The 20,326-nt window shown below is 37.6% G+C and overlaps 1 protein-coding gene across 3 annotated transcripts in view; it reads right to left on the bottom strand.

The window, feature by feature from the left end:
* Positions 1-20,326, bottom strand: part of LOC139935065 (TOX high mobility group box family member 4-like) — a 77,365-nt gene that overhangs the window by 49,605 nt on the left and 7,434 nt on the right. For 2 of the 3 annotated variants that reach the window (XM_071929519.1, XM_071929518.1), the window contains exon 2: positions 5,755-5,827. The gene's annotated coding sequence lies outside the window, so the exon portion shown is untranslated. Of the gene's footprint in view, positions 1-5,754; positions 5,828-17,626; positions 17,897-20,326 lie in introns of those variants that run through there. The other variant, XM_071929520.1, reaches the window with a different exon arrangement.

Here is a 20,326-nt window from a genome sequence, read left to right as displayed (position 1 = left end):
TAGGTCCCCTCACAAAGGCTCATCCACCCATGACACAATACCACCCCCCCCCCCCCAAACAACCATCACCCACTTGTAGAGTCCAGGGTCCAGTAGGAGTAAGCCCAACTACCGGAAGAGCTTTGTCATCTCTGCCAAAGTTGCACCACCTGTCTCTATGCTTTGACATGCTAATAAATGGCACACAGAGAATAACAAGTAATCCTGTGCAAATAGAAATTAATGAGGTTTTGTTTACTTGTCAAAGCATAATCACTCTATTGCTTTTTTTTTTTCCTCTCTTTCTCTACAGCCGTTCTTCCTTAGTTTTTTTAGTTTTATTATTTTATATTTTTCATGAAGAAGCAGAGACCAAATGTCACCTAAAAGAAGTCAAACAGTGGTGCAGGGCCCTTAGCCAATGGTCTTGAGGCATTTTTGTTGTTAGTTTTGTGGTCCCGTAGTATAACAACAAAGTTGTAATGTCACTGATTGTAAAGGGGGGGGGGGGGGTAGCTTAATAAAACAAACTATGAAAAATGTCTTTCGTCTGGTTATTAAATAAAATGATTATGTGGCTGGTTTTAAGCTGGATTTTAAGTGTATTTTTAGAAAGGAAGGAGTGTGCTTTATTGGCTATTTAGGGCAGGTTTCAAGTTATAGTTTTCTATTTAACTTCAGCAAAACCCCAAAAAGAACTGAAATTCTGAAGGCATTTTTCTCTAAATTTATAATATATTTGATGGGTATGTTTGTCAAGGAAACTGTGATACAATGTACATTCAGAACACAAGGGGTTAAAAAAAAACATTAATTTATTTTCCAATATTTGTTATAGCTGCAGAAAATCTTTAAGATATTAAACACTCATTCAAAATTGGATGCACGTATCTGACCCGTTGTTAATTTGTGTTTTCAATAACTTGGTGTCTTAAAACAAGACAGAATAACAGTGTTCCCGCGTTCAGACACATTGATTAAAATAAGCTTTTAATGTCAGTATTTGTCAGTGAAAGACTCGATAAATTAATCGGTAGATTTTTAGAAAAGGTTATTTAATATCAGAAGGTCTCCATGGTGGACCTGTGACATTTGGCCAAGGTGGCCGGGAATCTTGAATACAAAGCTTATTCACGGACAAACAAAATAAAAAAACTAAAAAAATCAAAGGAGGGGGATAATTCTAAAGATGAATGTTTATTTTTAGTTATTTATTTGTGGCTTTTAGGAATGCAGGAATTAGTTTCTTTTAGCAATTCTTTTGTGTTCATTACTGTCAAGGTTTTATTAAGAATGCAAAAATACTTTTTGAAAGCATGATGGCTTCTGACTCAATTAAGATATCTAAATTTAGTTCAATATTTTTCTCTTGCAGATTTTAACAAGAGATTTCATCACAATTTCATTCTTGTTATTGTTTTGTTTTCACATATTTTGATTTATTTCCTAAGCCAGCTGTGTTGAACTTGTGTAAGTTTTTTTTTATAGGTGGTATAAATTAACTTGCCAGACAGTGTTAATCCAACTTTTGTTTACAATTTAAATGTTGTGTGCTTTAAAGCATTGTATAAAATGCTGTATATTAATTTTAAAATAATGTTTAAGTTATTTTTAAGTATAAATGTAACCCATGTTTGTTAAAACATCTGTTAGCAAAGTGTTTTTCCTGCATGTTTCAAGACCGTAAAGCATTCCTCGGGAAAATTCAAGTTTTGAAACAAACAGTTATACACAAAAAAGGATTCTTGGGGAAAAATTGAAGTTTTGAAACAAACAGTTATACACAAAAACATTTTGAACAAAATACAAAATAACTCCAGCATATTGAGTGCTAACGTTTTTGAGAATAGAAGGAACATTATTGGTTTTGTTGAGTTTTTATAAGCGTTCAAGCTTTTGTTCCTCGCCTTTTATGGTCTTAGTTAATTAAAAGACACTTATATGATGGTTTTTGGCTGATTTGACCTGAAAATTTGAATTCAAACTAACAGTGGTCTGCTGACCAAATGCCAGTTGAAAAAACAGAGTACCAGTCAGAATTCACTGCAAGAGGTCCTGGCTGGCTTTTCTTGTTTCATTTGAGGTATGGACAACTGGAAAAAGAAAAAACTGATAAAAAAAGTGAAATGACAAGCTAAGTGGCCCTGCTGGCTAGTCACAAAAAGAATGCAAACCCTAAACAAACATTGACAACAGATGTAGCCCTTTTTACCCCTTTCATTAATGACAACTGTTCAGCATACAGGAAAAGAGAGAAAGTCCATGATATGGCCAGCACTGACAACTGACAATAACATTCCATGAATTAATGGCTCAGGTATTAACAGTAATTTCAGCAATAAAATCAAACAGCGCCCCTGGGGGTCTGCCCTGTTGGGTTAACCTTACCAGGCCAGGCTGCAGCCAGGCCACTGTATTTGACCATGGAGCTCCATGCTTCAGCCTAATAGAATATCGGTGACCAGACCAGGGCATGGGATCAGTGACCAGACTGTGACTAGGACTCATGTGTGTACTGTAACTGCCTCATTTGTATTCATGACAATTGTTTGGCTTTGAGGTCTGCCGTACCATTTAGGAAATAGTTTTCAAAGATTGTGATTGTGAAACAACTCAATTTTGGACCAATAAGTCTCCGATCATTTTCTGGTCACAAACTCAGAATTTTGTTTCATTATATTTATAATGTTGAGTAATTAAAGAAGAAAAAACTTATATTTGTTATTTTCTTGACAACTTTATCAGCTGTTATTGGTGAAATCTCCTTAGGCCCAGAGAGAGGCCATGGCATGTTGCCCTGGCCATTTGGCCTTGGTGCTGCTTTATAAGTTTCCCATAAACTAAATGAAAATGGCTTTGCCCTCTCAAAGACACAAATAATATTTTCTTGTCATAAAAACATGCCACAACATTTTCTGCAAATGTAAATACATGTCAGAATAAACTAAATCCACTCCCACTTCGTGGAAACAAAAATCATGTTCTTCAGCTACGCTTAAGAATTGCAATTTACCCCTACCTTGTTGGTTTACATTTGTGTGAAGACAAAAGATATCTATTTTTTATATGACGGCGGACGAAATGTTTGGTCTTGCTCCCTGGACAAACAATCGTGCCGGCATTCTCTAAAGACAATAAGTGTTTTCCCACACAGTAAATGATTATTTTTTCAGCGTAGAGTCTCGTCCATCAATATTAATCTTAGAAATGTCACGGCTAGATTTATGTGACTCACAAGGACACTTGCCCCCCCCCCCCTCGTAGAATCAACAGATGAAACAAAGACTGCCGAGTACCAGCCTAAGGCAGCTAACAAACAGTCTTCATTAAACCAAAACTCTACAAATCCGTCCACTCCAACACATAGCCAAAAATGTGGGGGTGTCATGGCCAGCAGAGTGTGGGTTCGAATCCTAACTTAAGACATAATTATTAAAAACTTAAGGCTAGCTCGCGTTAGGATGAGTAACTCGTCCTAAGTCGAGATAAGACTAGTCTTAAAGGCAGTGGACACTATTGGTAATAGTCAAAGACTAGCCTTCACAGTTGGTGTATCTCAACATATGCATAAAATAACAAACCTGTGAAAATTTGAGCTCAATCGGTCATCGAACTTGCGAGATAATATGAAAGAAAAAAACACCCTTGTCACGCGAAGTTGTGTGCGTTTAGATGGTTGATTTCGAGACCTCAAGTTCTAAATCTGAGGTCTCAAAATCAAATTCGTGGAAAATTACTTCTTTCTCGAAAACTATAGCACTTCAGAGGGAGCTGTTTCCCACAATGTTTTATACCATCAACCTCTCCCCATTACTCGTCAGTAAGAAAGGTTTTATGCTAATAATTATTTTGAGTATTTACATATGTACCAATAGTGTCCACTGCCTTTAAGTGAAATCCAGTGATAAGGCCAATAAACCTCATGACTGGACAAGTCTGGAGTTCTTGCGTTTTTAATTTACTGTATATTATCTTTCATAACAAAACAAATATTGACTTGATAAATATCTGTTTTTGTGATGGATGTGTGGGTTCATATCCTGGTCACAATGCACTTGTGTCTTTATGCAAGACACTTAACCATAATTGCTTTGTCCTTAAGATTACATGTAAAGCCTACAGGTAAAGGTCTAAAGTGTTTAAAGACACTGGACACTATTGGTAATTGTCAATGACCAGTCTTCTCACTTGGTGTATCTCAACACTATGCATAAAATAACAAACCTGGGAAAACTTGGTCATCGAAAATGCGAGATAACAATGAACGAAAAAACACCCTTGTCACACGAACTTGTGTGCTTTTAGATGCTTAATTTTTAGCCCTCAAAATCTGAGGTCTCAAAATCAAATTTGTGAAAAATTCCTTTTTTTTTCTCGAAAACTATGTTACTTCAGAGGGAGCTGTTTCTCACAATGTTTTATACTATCAGCCTCTCTCCATTACTCGTTACCAAGTAAAGTTTTATGCTAATAATTATTTTGAGTAATTACCAATAGTGCCTTCAAGCAATGTTATTAGGACTTTCTCATCACACTTTTACTGATGTATCCAACAGCAAAAAAAACAAAAAACATGAAAATCAGACTAAAGTAGGAAGAATATCATGCGTATGTTCACTAATATTGTGTTTTTGTACTCTATTTTCTCAATGTTCAGACCACAGGAACTATTATAACCCCCCTTTTCCCCGCCTTCACATTGCCAATGCCAACTCCTTCTAAAGTCTGTTTTCTTATGATGAATGTGATTGACAGAATACACTGTTTATGTAAGGCTGTAGCTGCTTATAGAAATGACAGCTGGTCATGTTGAATGAGGACCTACATCAAGGTCACGTATAATGCAGACACCTTTATCTTCAGGAGGTGGCCATCTTGTTTCTCATCTCTGTTCAAACCAATTTAAAGGGAAGGTATACTGTTGGTTTTTGTAACCGTTTGATTGTTTTAATCAGATAAAACTAACCTGTGAATTTCATTTCAAAAGGTGGTCGCGTTTTTAAGATATTTCCCGAAAACCCAGAAGGATTATGTCCACACAGGAATACACAATCTGACAGACATAACTGTCAGAATACTTCTCAGAAACTTGCATTTGAAGTACAAAACTGTTACAATATTAACAAATGTACAGCAAATACCAGACAAAGATGGTCACAGCATACAGACCTTTAAACACAGTGTCAATCAATGGGCCCAAATGGAGGCTGAAGGGTAAAATAGTCAGGGCCCCTCTATCTAGACACACATCTATACATATTTATCACTGTTATGACATAAAGGCAATTGCATACTGTCTAGGCACAAGACATCTATTTTTAACACAATAAGAGGCAGAGTGTCAGTGTTTGTTTGAAGATGATATTATTTGAGACGTTCTTGATAGTGGGATATGCATGTATTTTTGATCGGGCAAATGTCACCATGAAAGTGTCTCCTTGTAATCGGTTGGGGGGAGGGAGGGGGTGTGGTTAGGGATCATGCCTGTAAGGGGTACGCGACATTCAGAGCAAAATGTTAAAGATGTTTACTCAATCACAGAAGACATTTTAAAATAGACTTGTCCACATTCTGTTATTGTGTTTAGGACTAGCAAAGTTATTATTAGACACAGGGTTAGACAAACAAATATCACTCCCAGCTCCCACATGACGACTGGATGTTGTGACAAAGATGCATCCATTTTGTGGTCCTATTCTTAAAGGTTTAATAGAGGCAACAGCTAATTCTATTTAATAAAAAATACAAAATAAGAAAATTTATTTAAAGACTTACCAAGCAAAGGACTCCACTTGTACAAAAGAAAACTGAACCGGTAGTTAATGAGAACCCATTCCTTCAAAAGTATCTGCAAGCCAAAGAGGCGACAGAAAACGGTTCAATTGATGCCTTTATTAAACGGATTGATCCAAAAAGGAACCACACTAAATTTAAAGGAGTGGAGAAGAAGGTTGTATTTTTAAAGTTTTTTTACAAAAGCTGAAAGAACTTTTATATTATAGTTTGTGTGGCATATCATGATGACGTATGTATGGTTGCTTTTTATTATACTGTCACGGAGTAGATTTCGGAATTTGGGAGACTTATACTCAGTTCTAAAAAATAACTTTCTTATAAATACTACCTGGGCAGAAGGTGGAAAATCGGCCGGAACTGATTATCATTTAATACAAATTTGGTTCTACAAATGTTGGGACCTCTTTGTATCGGCATGCTCTGTTTGTACGTTGTGATCACAAGACATTGGTCTATGAAATTAATCTTACAACAAAATTTAACAAACAATAATAAATTGTTATATCATTGTTCTATGGTCTAAATCAAAATTTTTGATATTTCAATATGATTAAAAAAAAGTGATAGGCCCATCAATCAGTGATATCGATATCAAAATAGTATTGAGTATTTGAGTAATATAAATTATTTGATATAGGCAGACGGACCTTACACACAACGGGCAAATGAGTAACCTCATTTTGACCTCACTGTTGAGGGTGCCCTACCCCAATGCGCATAATCATCTATTATATGTGGCAATCAAAATTAGATCTGCAATTTAACGTGACCAGCAGTTGTATCACAACATTCCTCTAAAATGTCTTCGCAAATATCATGAACGTCCTGACATGCCAGACTGTGAATTCCACGACAGATTTCTCCTTGCGTGGGAGCAACTATCAAGCAAGTCCCTCTCAGTATTTCAAAAAAGTTACACCAACTACTTGTTCTATATATACTACTCCGTGGTTGCACATCACTGATTTGTTTCAACACTTGATGCCAACTATTGGTTTGGACAAGTGGCCTTGTACTATTGCTCAGTTGCCTGGCAACGCACTGCCGTAGATAAATGCAATTACTGTATTAAATTAATAATGGGAGCAATGTCTTCATCACAGTGTACCAAACAAAATGAAAACAGTTTGATTGCATTGCTGAAATGTCCCCGATGAATTGTTGCAATTGTGATATTTATAGAAGAGATACATAATTAATGCAGAAACAATGTTTATTTAAACATTTCTATGCGACTACTTCGTTTTTTTCTCTCCTTTATTACAATTCCCATGTTTGGTCAAGCTAACAACAAATAAATATTAATTCATTAATACCTCGGACAGTTTCGCTATTCCTATTGGTGGAAAGCGTGTCTCGTGGGTGTGTACAGTATAAACCTTTGTTTATGACCAGTAAAAAGTGTTGAAACATTTCAGCCTTAGATGTGGAAGGAAAACCCAGAGAATTATTCCTAGTAAAAACTCACGCAGTCAGGTAGGGACTGAAAACCAAATCCACATAGTGCCCTGGAGGGATTCAAACCAGGGTCCTACATGTGGAAGGCAAGGAAAGATACCACTTCAATAACCCTACCTGCCAATCAATCACTAAAGGACATTTATTTAGTTTCAAAATCCTTATATAAAAACAGGGGAAAAAAGCAAACCTTTCTGGGGTTTCTACATGTTTGTGGTCAATTGTAAACTCTGTTAGTTATTATCATTAAGTAACTGTTAGAAAGGGGTTTCACAAATTATCAATTAACGGGGGGGTCAGGGCTGGAAAAGAAATTCTAAGTTTGGACCAATTATGTCCTGTTCAACGACTTCTTGTAATTGGTTTCCAATGTAATTAAATTGAGTCTCCATTTAAATATATACATTTAAAATGTCAGGGTCGTTCAGTTTCCCCAATGCAACTTGAAAGTAATTGTTTTTAATTAATTTAATTCAGACTTGTATCTGGAGAGGAATTTCGGAATAACCAAAATTATTAGCGATACTGTCATCTGTCGTTTCTGATTAACTTTACAATTCAACAATGATTGGAGAGACAGGCAAAAAAAAACCTGCTTTTTTTACAGGACTCTTGAAATTACTGAGTATACAGTGCTAACACACATCGGTGTATGGGTAAAAACCAAAATTAAAAAACCTCTGACGAGTAATGGGGAGAGTTTGATAGTATAAAACATTGTGAGAAACAGCTCCCTCTAAAGTGACATAGTTTTTGAGAAAGAAGTAATTTTCCACAAAAACTACTGATGAACTCTTCCAACACACCTTAAAAATGTTTTATAAAAAACAATTGAAAACAACTGATAAACAAATAAATACAAAACAAAATAAGTTTTATTTGCAGGCACATTTAGAAATGGCAATCTTTATAAGAAATAAAATAAAAAAAGTAAATAAAAAGTCTTCCTACATGATCAAATTTCCGTCTTAAAAACTAGAACACTGCCAAGCTCAGAAAACAGAATCAACACATGCCGACCAATTTCATTACTATTTTTGGTAACATTATTTCTGCCCAATCCTTGCATAAAGTGACAGCGTATTTACATAAGGTACTTATTGATGGACCCAACACCTGACATTCAAACGAGAGAAAGCGCGCAGACGGGCAACGTCAACAGAGCGAGAGCACTTGAGAGAAGATGTCCATTTAACAATTCATCTGAAACCTTTGTTTATTTATATAACAAACTCAATTTCCTCTCTAGCGATGTTATTGTAAGATCGCGTTTTAATCTCAATTTAACACTTAAAGATACATAATTTATATCAGCCGCAAGACGGATGGATATGATTTAATTTTATTTGCGCTATTTTTTATTAAAACCGAGCAATATATATTGTTTGTTTGAATATAGGGTAGAGTTTTATTATTGCTCTTGGAATGTAATAACAAAAGTTAATGACGAGGGAAAACGTGTCACACTGAAAAGAAGAATATATGAAAGTCTGGGAGCTACATTTCCAAACACACTAATCATTTCATTTTTTATTCTTGTACTATAATTTAATTTCTGAGTTCTTGGCATGTTTTTATACTTAATTAGGAGATTTAATGTTATTTGCTTCCCAGACTAAACCTACTTCTTCAAAATTGTCTGCCGCCGTGTGACAAAATCAGGTGAAAGGTTTTCATGAGTCTTGTTGCATTATTTCTGATCGAGCAACAATTCTGAGCAACAAGCATGTCAGGATATTCAGTTTGTATGCGTTAGATCAATTTGAAGAGCCACATATATGTCTGACAACATGAAGCCTACAGCTCGTTCTCACCCTGACCAATTTTTCCTTTGTGTTGAGTCTCGCCACAAGAGGGCAGCATACTGCAAACAGAATTAAAACACTGAGGACGACTGGATGTCCAAACACAATCACTCAGTGCGTCATTGAACACTAGGCTAGCTTTCTGCAAATAGACATAAGGTCAATTTGATGCCAGAATAAATTGATTCAATTTTAGGACCCAATGAAAATAGGAAAAAGGTTTTCCCAGAATAGCCTGGGTCAGTTTGCAGGCAAACAAAAAGCCTCCACCGTTGATTCAACTACTGATTATTTCAGATGACTTATATTAAATTTGCATTTAAATAAAAGTGTTTTAGGTTAGCTGAATAAAATAATAAGGGCAAAAATTATTGAACAAAAAGCGTAAGAATCAAGAGGATACTAGTTTTGGCGACGGACAATTAAGTTGAAATTAATTAGTTCTAGAAAAATTAGAGTTGAGTTACTGTCGGTTACTTTTTTTAAGTTAGAAGAAGAAAAAAACAGGTTACAAAAATGAAATGGGAATCTTTTAACCTACTAAATATTTCATAATCTTCACCAGACAAAGGTACACAAAGTAATAAATTCACAAGACTTTTACAGCAATTTTGAGTGATCTCTGTGTTTACTGTTCAATGTTTAATAATTACATAGTGTGCCATTTTTATTTTAGTCAGGTAGTCATACAAATTTAATTTGAAGTTAAAAAAGTACAGCACATTAATGCCTGGAACCACACTGCGTGACGATAACTCAAAGTTGTGAAGCGTTAGTCTATCGGCGAATGTTGCAAACATGAAAGCACACACGACTTAAGAACTGTTCAAACAGCCCATGTTTCCAATCCATCAGGCGTAAGACCAATTACTCCATTTTGTACACGTTGCTGACAAATGCAGTCGATTGAAAGTTAATTTGTAATTAGTCCTACGCCGTGTCCCGCACAAGGGACAAAGCCACTGTTCTGAGGATATTTATACAGATTCTTGTAACGCTTGGTGATGATACGGAAATTACCCATGGAGAATAGTTTGAATTTACACTACAAAGATTGCACTTCTAGTTCCCTACACTGTGATATGAAGTTACAAAATTACAAGCCATGCAAACACCATTGATTAAAGAAAACTTATAAACACATGTAATTAATTGGTTAGAAGTGGTTACGGACCGTGAATATAATGCAGATATTTTAGAAGACAGCATTAAAAACGGACACCATGAACATTTCCAAAAGTCGACTGCAGGCAATGTTTGGGGATCCAAATTTGTCTTTTTATACTTTCGTGATTTCTAATTAATGGGGTCTCTTCAGACATCTCACTTCGCAAGAATTTTACTGTCTAGAGAGTAGCCATTTCGATCAAGGCTTAATTGCAGCATTCATCCCAACCAAAACGAAGAACATTTTATGTTCTACATGTATGTCAGAAAAGATGACAACCTTATTTGATTAAATTTTCACAAATTCGTGTGTGATGTGTTTACTGAAATTAGAAATCTAACTCTTAGATTTTGTTTTATTAGGAATGATGTCTATAATTTTAATCATTCAGTAAAATGATGCAGAATTCTTACGTTCGTTCTGAACATTGGCTTTACACTGTCCTGCCTGTATTTTGGTTTAGTCAACCAAATCAACAATCAGTCCCTAGAGTAAGCGTAGAACAACCCTCGGCTCTAGCATGACAAATTCACATCTTAATTATGTATCAAGGTTATATACACATCCTGGGAACGTCGCAACGTCGCATAAATAATTTCCATGATGAAGATAAACACTATGCAAAAATTTAATCCCCCTTGGTACTGTGGGATTCTGGGCGTACCCTTGTGGGGTATTTTATGCAATACAACAATGGACCCCATTCTTTGTTCGTCCTGAACCCCATAAGGGATATTTTAAGAAAAGGGAGAAATAGAACAACAATAGCAAGACCCTACCAGGCAGGGAATTTCATCTTCAAAAGGGCAAGGTCATTTTCATTGTGCAAGGGGCACTTCAATTGGAAATTCGCCAATGGGGAAACTTTTGAAGGGGCACAAAGACCAAGACCAGGGGCATATGATGCCAAGGCATCCATTGCCCGCGTGTAATTCCAGGCCTGCCCCACAAACTAGCATTCCAGGCCTGCCCCACAAACTAGCATTCCAGGCCTGCCCCACAAACTAGCATTCCAGGCCTGCCCCACAAACTAGCATTCCAGGCCTGCCCCACAAACTAGCATTCCAGGCCTGCCCCACAAACTAGATCCGTAAGGGTTCAGTGTGTTTCTGTCTCATCTGGGAATTCTGCTGTAATTTCATTAACAGTTCGGATTTGAAAAGGAAAATCCGCTTGAAATTGAAGCCAAAATAAACAACAGATTATTGACAATAAAAATACTCTTAAATTTATGACTTAGAATTGCCCAAAATGATCTTACCCAAGAAAACAAATTGATTCGAAATGAAAACATGGGTTTTCTTTTTCAAACTCCATCTGATTTTTTTCAAGAGACCTCTCAACGTTTTATATATGAAGTCACAAGTTAAAGGAACACGTTGCCTTTGATCGGACGAGTTGTCTTATCAAAAGCGTTTGAAACCGTTTGTTATGAAATGCATATGGTTAGAAAGATGTTGTTAAAGTAGAATACAATGATCTACACAAATATGCCTCGAAATTGCATGGTTTTTCTTTTACCTCGTCGACTAACACGGTCAGCCATTTATGGGAGTCAAATTGTTGACTCCCATAAATGGCCGACCGTGTTTCTTCGCGACGTAAAAAGAAAACCGTGAAATTCTGAGGCATGTTTGTGTGGATCATTATATTCTACTTTTAAGTTATCTTTCTAACCATGCATTTTGTAACAAATGGTTTCAAGCGCTTTTCAAAGACCAACTCGACCGATCCAAGGCAACGTGTTCCTTTAACACCCACTAATGCAAAACGCAAACAAATCCCACTCCAACAGAAAAAAACTACTTGTAGGAGTAAAAACTCAGAATATGTAATTCAGCCATTTCTATTCAATCCTATGATGTCAAATTTTTAAAAGCTTTTTTTTACTTCTAAAGATGCACTCATGTTTTTTGAGAGGAAATGGAGTCTGAGTACCTCACGGAAATCCCATCCTGATATTTGGATTTCCAGGTTTGGTTGTATTGATACCTCGTTACGTTATGTTATCATAGACATCAACGGACACACAACACAACGCTGTGTTTTCCGAGAGAGCATTAAGCCCTCAAGGTAGTGGAGCACTGTTAATTCATCCTGGAGCACTACGGGAGATGGGAGAAGACGAAGAAGAACAGAGAAAAAAATCAGAGGGAAAAAAGAAGGGAAAAAATGAAAGAAAAAAACCGAGGAACGAGCGAGGGCCTGGGATGAGTGATTCACCAGGCAATGTTCTTGGCCCATCCACAGTGACTGATACAACCCTGTTTATTCACCTCGCATCACTGAATCCAATTGCTAATCAATTACCATCAGCTAATAGGTATTACTCATCTTCTCTACCAATTAAGTCCAACCGAGCGGCGGAAAATCACTATACGGCCGTGGCCCTCCTCTCCAACCACGACGACCAAGCATCCTACCCAACGATGAAATTCCTTGGTTGCTAGGGGCCTCGTGTCCACAAGACCAATTTAGATTCATCATTTGATACTTTTATCCTTTAAACTAGTCCAAAAAGCTAGCGATTGTTGATTTAAGACTTGGGGGGGATGGAGCTCGGTCTTTGTTGACGATAAAATAATTAAAAACAGAGGTTTAATACGTGACTAATAAAGTCCTTTTGATTGATGCGGACAAACATTACAGATATTTGGCTTGTTATAAATTATTTGCTCTGTCAAAATTGATAATGGGAAACCGTTATTAGGAGACAGTCACATGTTCAATTTGTTTGATTGATTACTGTTTATGATAGCTAAATAGCATTTTCCATTAGAAAGTCTGTGGGGATTTTTTGTTTTGCTTTATTTAACCTCAATTTCTTACAGTGCCTTATGTTTCCAAAATTTATAGGAAGATTGAAGAATATAAACAAAAGCATCTGCGTGTAAGAGAGAGTCACTTTATTCTATCCATGGATTGCTGTATATTAAAAGTCTGTTCGATATCATTGAGGAACACATTTTTAAAATGTATCTTTTAGGACTAAAAGAGCCTACATCAAATGTATATTTTATTCCTCCATTTGTGAAAAAATTGATCGTGTAAAAATCAACAAAAACATTAAATTTATTACAGCTTGCTTGAACACCAGAACCAAAATAAAGACTACAGTCATCATCAAAATGTTGATCATTTCATTGTGAACCGTATTTGTTTGTTATCGAAGATTTCAAGCTATCTTCTTGAAAATATTTAGCTCACAATTTGTCCACAAAATCTGACAATCTCGGCTATGAGAGTAATCGGCCATTGTCTTAAGCCCCAGCCTAAAGCGATTCATTCGGACTTTGTCTTAAAGGTACGGAGCTCTGATCATCTCAAAAGCTCTTTGTGTGCATCTCTACTTGATCCAATAGCTTTCACAGCCACACCAACTGAGGGCGCTCTTCAAAGAACCCACAGATATTCTCAACAGGAAGAAACACTGTTCCTTCCTCGATGGTTTTACAGTTAGTGGGTTGTACAAACAAAAATCTACCAGAAAATCCTAAAAAGCGAGTGGCAATACAATAATCAGACCACTCTCAAGTGCTCACAACCGGACTTTCTCCTATAATGCTCCCCAAATGTGGAACAACCTCCCAGTATCCGTTAGAAATTGTAACCCTTTGCCAATTTTCAAGAAATCTATTAATCTATTAAAACTTATTTGTATTAAATGTATGTATGTTCCATTGGTTTGCTCAGTTTACAGAGCTTTGATCTTTTCCACAAGGCAAATGCTCCATTAAAACTTTTTTTTAGATGAACTTCCCAAAAAGGGAACTAGATAAATCTCACACTAGGGGTTAAAAACCAATCTGGCAACAGGCAATCTGTCTCAGATACATACATTGGTCATCGAAGTTGCAAGAAAATAACATAAGAAAAAAACAACACCCTTGTTGCATAAGTGCTTTCAGTTGCCCGAGAAAGGCTTTCTTGGATTAAATTATTTCTTTGCAGATAACTAACTGAACTGAGACTATTATGCAGTGTGAGCCGTGCAGTTAATCAGCAAATAAACAACATTTATCACACTATCAAAATTTACGCCAACGTAAACGTTGACAGTTTTACCGGAGGTAGAGTTTCACATAATAAATGTGCACCACAAATGAACACACGTGCACTCATTTGTCATCCTGGTAAATCAAAGACTTCTCTTTGTTCCATGCCATTTTCTTTTACTTTTGTGTTTTCTTAGCAACCTAAAGGGATTCATAAAAAGTCTTGGAAGTGAACTCAACTGTTACAGGTAATAAGCAAGCACTTTATTGCATGGCTCAAACTTAATACTGGCCAGTAGTTTTAGTGTCGGGCGGCCAGTAGTTTTAGTGTTGGGCCAGTAGTTTTAGTGTCGGGCCAGTAGCTTTAGAGTTGGGCCATTAGTTTTAGTGTCGGGCCAGTAGTTTTAGTGTTGGGCCAGTAGTTTTAGTGTCGGGCCAGTAGCTTTAGTGTTGGGCCAGTAGTTTTAGTGTCGGGCCAGTAGTTTTAGTGTTGGGCCAGTAGTTTTAGTGTTGGGCCAGTAGTTTTAGTGTCGGCCCAGTAGCTTTAGTGTTGGGCCAGTAGTTTTAGTGTCGGGCCAGTAGTTTTAGTGTTGGGCCAGTAGTTTTAGTGTCGGACCAGTAGTTTTAGTGTCGGGCCAGTAGTTTTAGTGTCGGGCCAGTAGTTTTAGTGTCGGGCCAGTAGTTTTAGTGTTGGGCCAGTAGTTTTAGTGTCAGGCCAGTAGTTTTAGTGTCGGGCCAGTAGTTTTAGTGTTGGGCCAGTAAACTCGTGACAGGTCTGGCGGTCTTGTGTTTTTCAATTGAACAAATATGAGGCTCCCTCTTGGTACAATATCTTTGTGAAAAAAATAAATTGTAATTATGAGTCTGACAAACTTAAGCTTGACGGTGTTCTTTAAGGTTTTCAGACAGCTCGACCGTTTGGACAACTCAACCGTTTGGACAACTCTACCGTTTGGACAACACAATGTTGGACAACTCGACCGTTGAGACAATTGAGTTTTCTTAATTATTGGCATACACCTTTACAAAAACTTAAAGACACAGGACACTATTGGTAATTGTCAAAGACCATACTTCTCACTTGGTGTATCCAGAGATGCCAAGTTCAGAGGCCAGCTATGCGTGAGATTTGTCAAAGCCAACCCCCCCCCCCACCTAAAAAAAAAAATCATTTTGGAAGGCCTTTTTATCTCTCGGAGACCGGAATCGCCGCCCGAACAAAACAAAAAAAATCCTGAAATTTATTTATGGACAAAAAAAGTGTTTCAAAGCGCATCAGAAACTTCTTCAGTATACATAGTATACTACAAACTCACATGAGGTACACAGGAAATGTTGCTGGTTAAAGCCATTGGACCCTTTTGGTAAACAGTGTTGTCCAAGGCCCACACTTTGTGTACCACAACTTCTATATCAAATAACAAACCTGTGAAAATTTAGGCTCAATCGGTCATCGGAGTCGGGAGAAAACAACGGAAAAACCCACCCTTGTTTACGCGCGTTTCGCCGTGTCATGACATGTGTTTAAAATAAATCCGTAATTCTCGTTAACGAGAATTTATATTGTTTTGCTGTTTTCTCAAAAAGTAAAGCATTTCATGGAATAATATTTCAAGAGAAGTCTTTCACCATTATCTTCTGTAAACCCTGTAAGTTATTTGTAAATCTGTGAATTTTTTTTTTTTTCTGAACCAAAAGGGTCCAATGGCTTTAATGTGGAGGTACGATTGTGTCAGATTGTTTCCCCCAAAAAGATATTTTTTTTGCTAAAAATGATGCCTAAAATCCTCCAATCACGACTTCTGCCTCTGTTGTTGAAGAGTCTTCGCTCTTGGAGCGCATTGAACGAATTTGCCAAATTTTAGCTGAACCTGCTGGGAGAGCAAAAGCATGCGCAATCTGCAAATTTGCGCTCTGTTTGTACGGCAGCTCAAGTTCTGATAAACTGCGTACAATCTGAAGATTTTGCAAACATTGTAGGTTGCGTTTTTTTGTACACACGGGCGCGATTTGGCAATGCATTGTCGTTATTTTTTCCCAGTCTGGCCCCAATGCGTGAAAAAATGTTTGCTGTGCGTGTGAGCGTGAGACAGAGCCCAAATGCGTGAGTCTCATGCCTAATGCGTGAGACTTGGTGGGTCTGTGTATCTCAACGTGGCACAAAATAACAAACTTGTGAAAGTTCGAGCTCTATCGGTCATCGAAGTTGCAAAATAATAATGAAAGAAAAAACACCCTTGTCACACGAATTTGTGTGCTTTGTGATGCTTGATTTCGAGACCTCAAATTCTAAATCTGAGGTCTCGAAATTAAATTCGTGGAAATTTACTTCTTTCTCGAAAACTACGTTACTTCAGAGGGAGCCGCTTCTCACAATGTTTTATACTATTAACCTCTCCCCATTACTCGTTACCAAGTAAGGTCTTATGCTAACAGTTATTTGAGTAATTACCAATAGTGTCCACGTCCACTGCCTTCAAAAGAAAAATACAGGGTTATAAAAGTAATAAATTTATAAATTAGTGTAGACAGGAGCCTCCAGCAAGGGGCGGGGACCATCTGTACTGGCTTGTCGCGCATTTTAATTTAAATTTATACACATGTCTGCCAGTTTATTGGAATCGCACAAAACTTTATATTTGAGGTTCGTTTACCTTTACGTTAGGCCAAGAGTGCTTGATTGTTGATGCAGTGCAGATCGGACACAAAAATGCTAAGAGAAAAAAAACCCTGAAGAAACTGAAAAAGGTGATGACGACAAGACAACTGGAACTCAACTGGTGCTATAGACATGATGATTTACAAAATGGAAATCTGGCCCCCGTGTACACTTTCAGCTACTGCAGGCCTGTCACGCTATCTACCGAACATTGCGGCCATCGCATCGGTTGAGTTGTCTGATGGTCAAATAGACAATCCGTCCAGTTGTCCGGCAGACTGTCCAGTCGCCTGACGGCGGATGGAGATTTTTAACTTTATACAGTTTACTACCTTAAATACTAACCACTCAACCAATGCAATGATAAAAAAACAGATAAATAAAATAGCGTTATAAATAAAAAGACACAGAAAAACAGGGGGGAATGCACAACAAGCACACATGACCATGCCAAGTATGATTATGTTATGAATATTGTGATTGAGTGATGATTACCGATTAATATCCGATATAAATCAGAATCCACACTTTTTTATGGACGTTGGTAAAACGCGGAACGATTGCGGAACGACGGAATGGCGGAACGCTTTTATATACGATGTAACAGATTGTATTGCACGTATGTACATACGTACATACATACGTACGTGTATCCATGAAGCATGGAGGTAGAAATATGGAGGTAGCTAGATTGCAAGACGACTGTAGAATTTGCTGCATATATTCCTGTGTATAGAAAGTCTTTGGAATGATACTTTGTACTTACCAGTGCGTTCTTTCATTGGACAACTTGGCATTTCAAGATTATTTTTTAGAAAGGTTCTCCGTGCATGATGACATTATGCATTAACATGGAGCACTGCTGAAGTCCATGGCTGAACTACAACGAGTGTACAACTGTGTGTAATTTGTATGCATGACCCACACGCGCATACTGTGTATGTACATAGGCTTCATCCCCCTATTATGGCTGATGATGGTGCATTGCGCGAACGAAATATAAAGGGGGGGGGGCATGATAAATGAGCAAAAACACCATCAAGGACGGGGTGCTCCACCAATTGCAATATACAAAAATATTCTTTAAGGACTCCTCTTTCATACTAGCTATCCAAAATAGTGGAGCACCCCGTCAATGAGGTCGAAAAAATTAGTTCTTTTGGCGGAACGTTTTTAAGCCACCATTAACACGTACAGTGCATTGCGCGAACTGAAACAAAATAAGGGGGTACATCGACGGACAAAAACACCATCAAGGACGGGGTGCTCCACCAATTGCAATATACCAAAATATTCTTTAAGGACTCCTCTTTCATACTAGCTATCCAAAATAGTGGAGCACCCCGTCAATGAGGTCGAAAAAATTAGTTCTTTTGGCGGAACGTTTTAATGCCACCATTAACACGTACAGTGCATAGCGCGAACTGAAACAAAATAAGGGGGTACACGGATGAGCAAAAACACCATCAAGGACGGGGTGCTCCACCAATTCCAATATACCAAAATATTCTTTGAGGACTCCTCTTTCATACTAGCTAACCAAAATAGTGGAGCACCCCGTCAATGAGGTCGAAAAAATTAGTTCTTTTGGCGGAACGTTTTTAATACACCATTAACACGTACAGTGCATAGCGCGAACTGAAACAAAATAAGGGGGGTACATGGATGAGCAAACACACCATCAAGGACGGGGTGCTCCACCAATTCCAATATACCAAAATATTCTTTGAGGACTCCTCTTTCATACTAGCTATCCAAAATAGTGGAGCACCCCGTCAATGAGGTCGAAAAAATGAGTTCTTTTGGCGGAACGTTTTTAATACACCATTAACACGTACAGTGCATTGCGCGAACTGAAACAAAATAAGGGGGGTACATGGATGAGCAAAAACACCATCAAGGACGGGGTGCTCCACCAATTCCAATATACCAAAATATTCTTTGAGGACTCCTCTTTCATACTAGCTATCCAAAATAGTGGAGCACCCCGTCAATGAGGTCGAAAAAATTAGTTCTTTTGGCGGAACGTTTTTAAGCCGCCATTAATACATACAGTGCATAGCGCGAACTGAAACAAAATAAGGGGGGTACATCGACGGGCAAAAACACCATCAAGGACGGGGTGCTCCACCAATTCCAATATACCAAAATATTCTTTGAGGACTCCTCTTTCATACTAGCTAACCAAAATAGTGGAGCACCCCGTCAATGAGGTCGAAAAAATTAGTTCTTTTGGCGGAACGTTTTTAATACACCATTAACACGTACAGTGCATAGCGCGAACTGAAACAAAATAAGGGGGGTATACGGATGAGCAAAAACACCATCAAGGACGGGGTGCTCCACCAATTCCAATATACCAAAATATTCTTTAAGGACTCCTCTTTCATACTAGCTATCCAAAATAGTGGAGCACCCCGTCAATGAGGTCGAAAAAATTAGTTCTTTTGGCGGAACGTTTTTAAGCCACCATTAACACGTACAGTGCATTGCGCGAACTGAAACAAAATAAGGGGGGTACATGGATGAGCAAAAACACCATCAAGGACGGGGTGCTCCACCAATTCCAATATACCAAAATATTCTTTGAGGACTCCTTTCTCATACTAGCTATCTAAAATAGTGGAGCACCCCGTCAATGAGGTTGAAAAAATAAGTTTTTTTGGTGGAACGTTTTTCAGCCACCATTATTAGCACGGAATGCATTGCGCGAAATTAAACAAAATAAGGGGGTATGGATGAGCAAAAAAAAAACACTTGTAAAAACACTATCGTGGCCGTTGCTCCACTACGAACTTTTTGTTCCAGTGGTTAATTGCCGTTGACCAGGTGTCATTTTGCAGAGTTGTAATTACTGTTGAAGTAGCTAGAACGAATTTTACTATTGCCTTTATTGATTTTGCTAAATTGAATGTACTGTACAACTTCAGTTTATTGAAATTTAAAGGGTGGACACTATTAGTAATTACTCAAAATAATTATCAGCATGAAACCTCACTTGGTAACGAGTAATGGGGAGAGGTTGATAGTTTCAAACATTGGGAGAAACGGCTCCCTCTGAAGTGAAGTAGTTTTCGAGAAAGAAGTAATTTTCCACGAATTTGATTTCGGGACCTCAAGTTTAGAATTTTTAAAATCTCCCGAAATCAAGTTAGCATCTGAAAGGACACAACTTCGTGTGACAAGGGTGTTTTTTCTCTTTCATAGTATCTCGCAATTCCGACGATCAATCGAGCTCAAATTTTCACAGGTTTATTATTTTATGGATATGCTGAGATACACCAAGTGAGAAGACTGGTCTTTGACAATAACCAATAGTGTCCAGTGTCTTTATAAGTGGTTTAAAGTGTACTGTATGATTTTATTCTTTGAAGGAGAAAGTCAGAACAAACCTGATTTGTGACTTTGCTCTTCTTGTGAGTTGTTGCACTTGTTCTTTCACAGTAACCCATTGACGTGTATATTT

Source organism: Asterias amurensis, chromosome 3 (genome assembly GCF_032118995.1).
Source record: "Asterias amurensis chromosome 3, ASM3211899v1".
Classification (NCBI taxonomy): Eukaryota; Metazoa; Echinodermata; class Asteroidea; order Forcipulatida; family Asteriidae; genus Asterias; species Asterias amurensis.
Note: the sequence above shows the minus strand (reverse complement) of the source record. Positions and strands in the feature narration are given on the sequence as shown.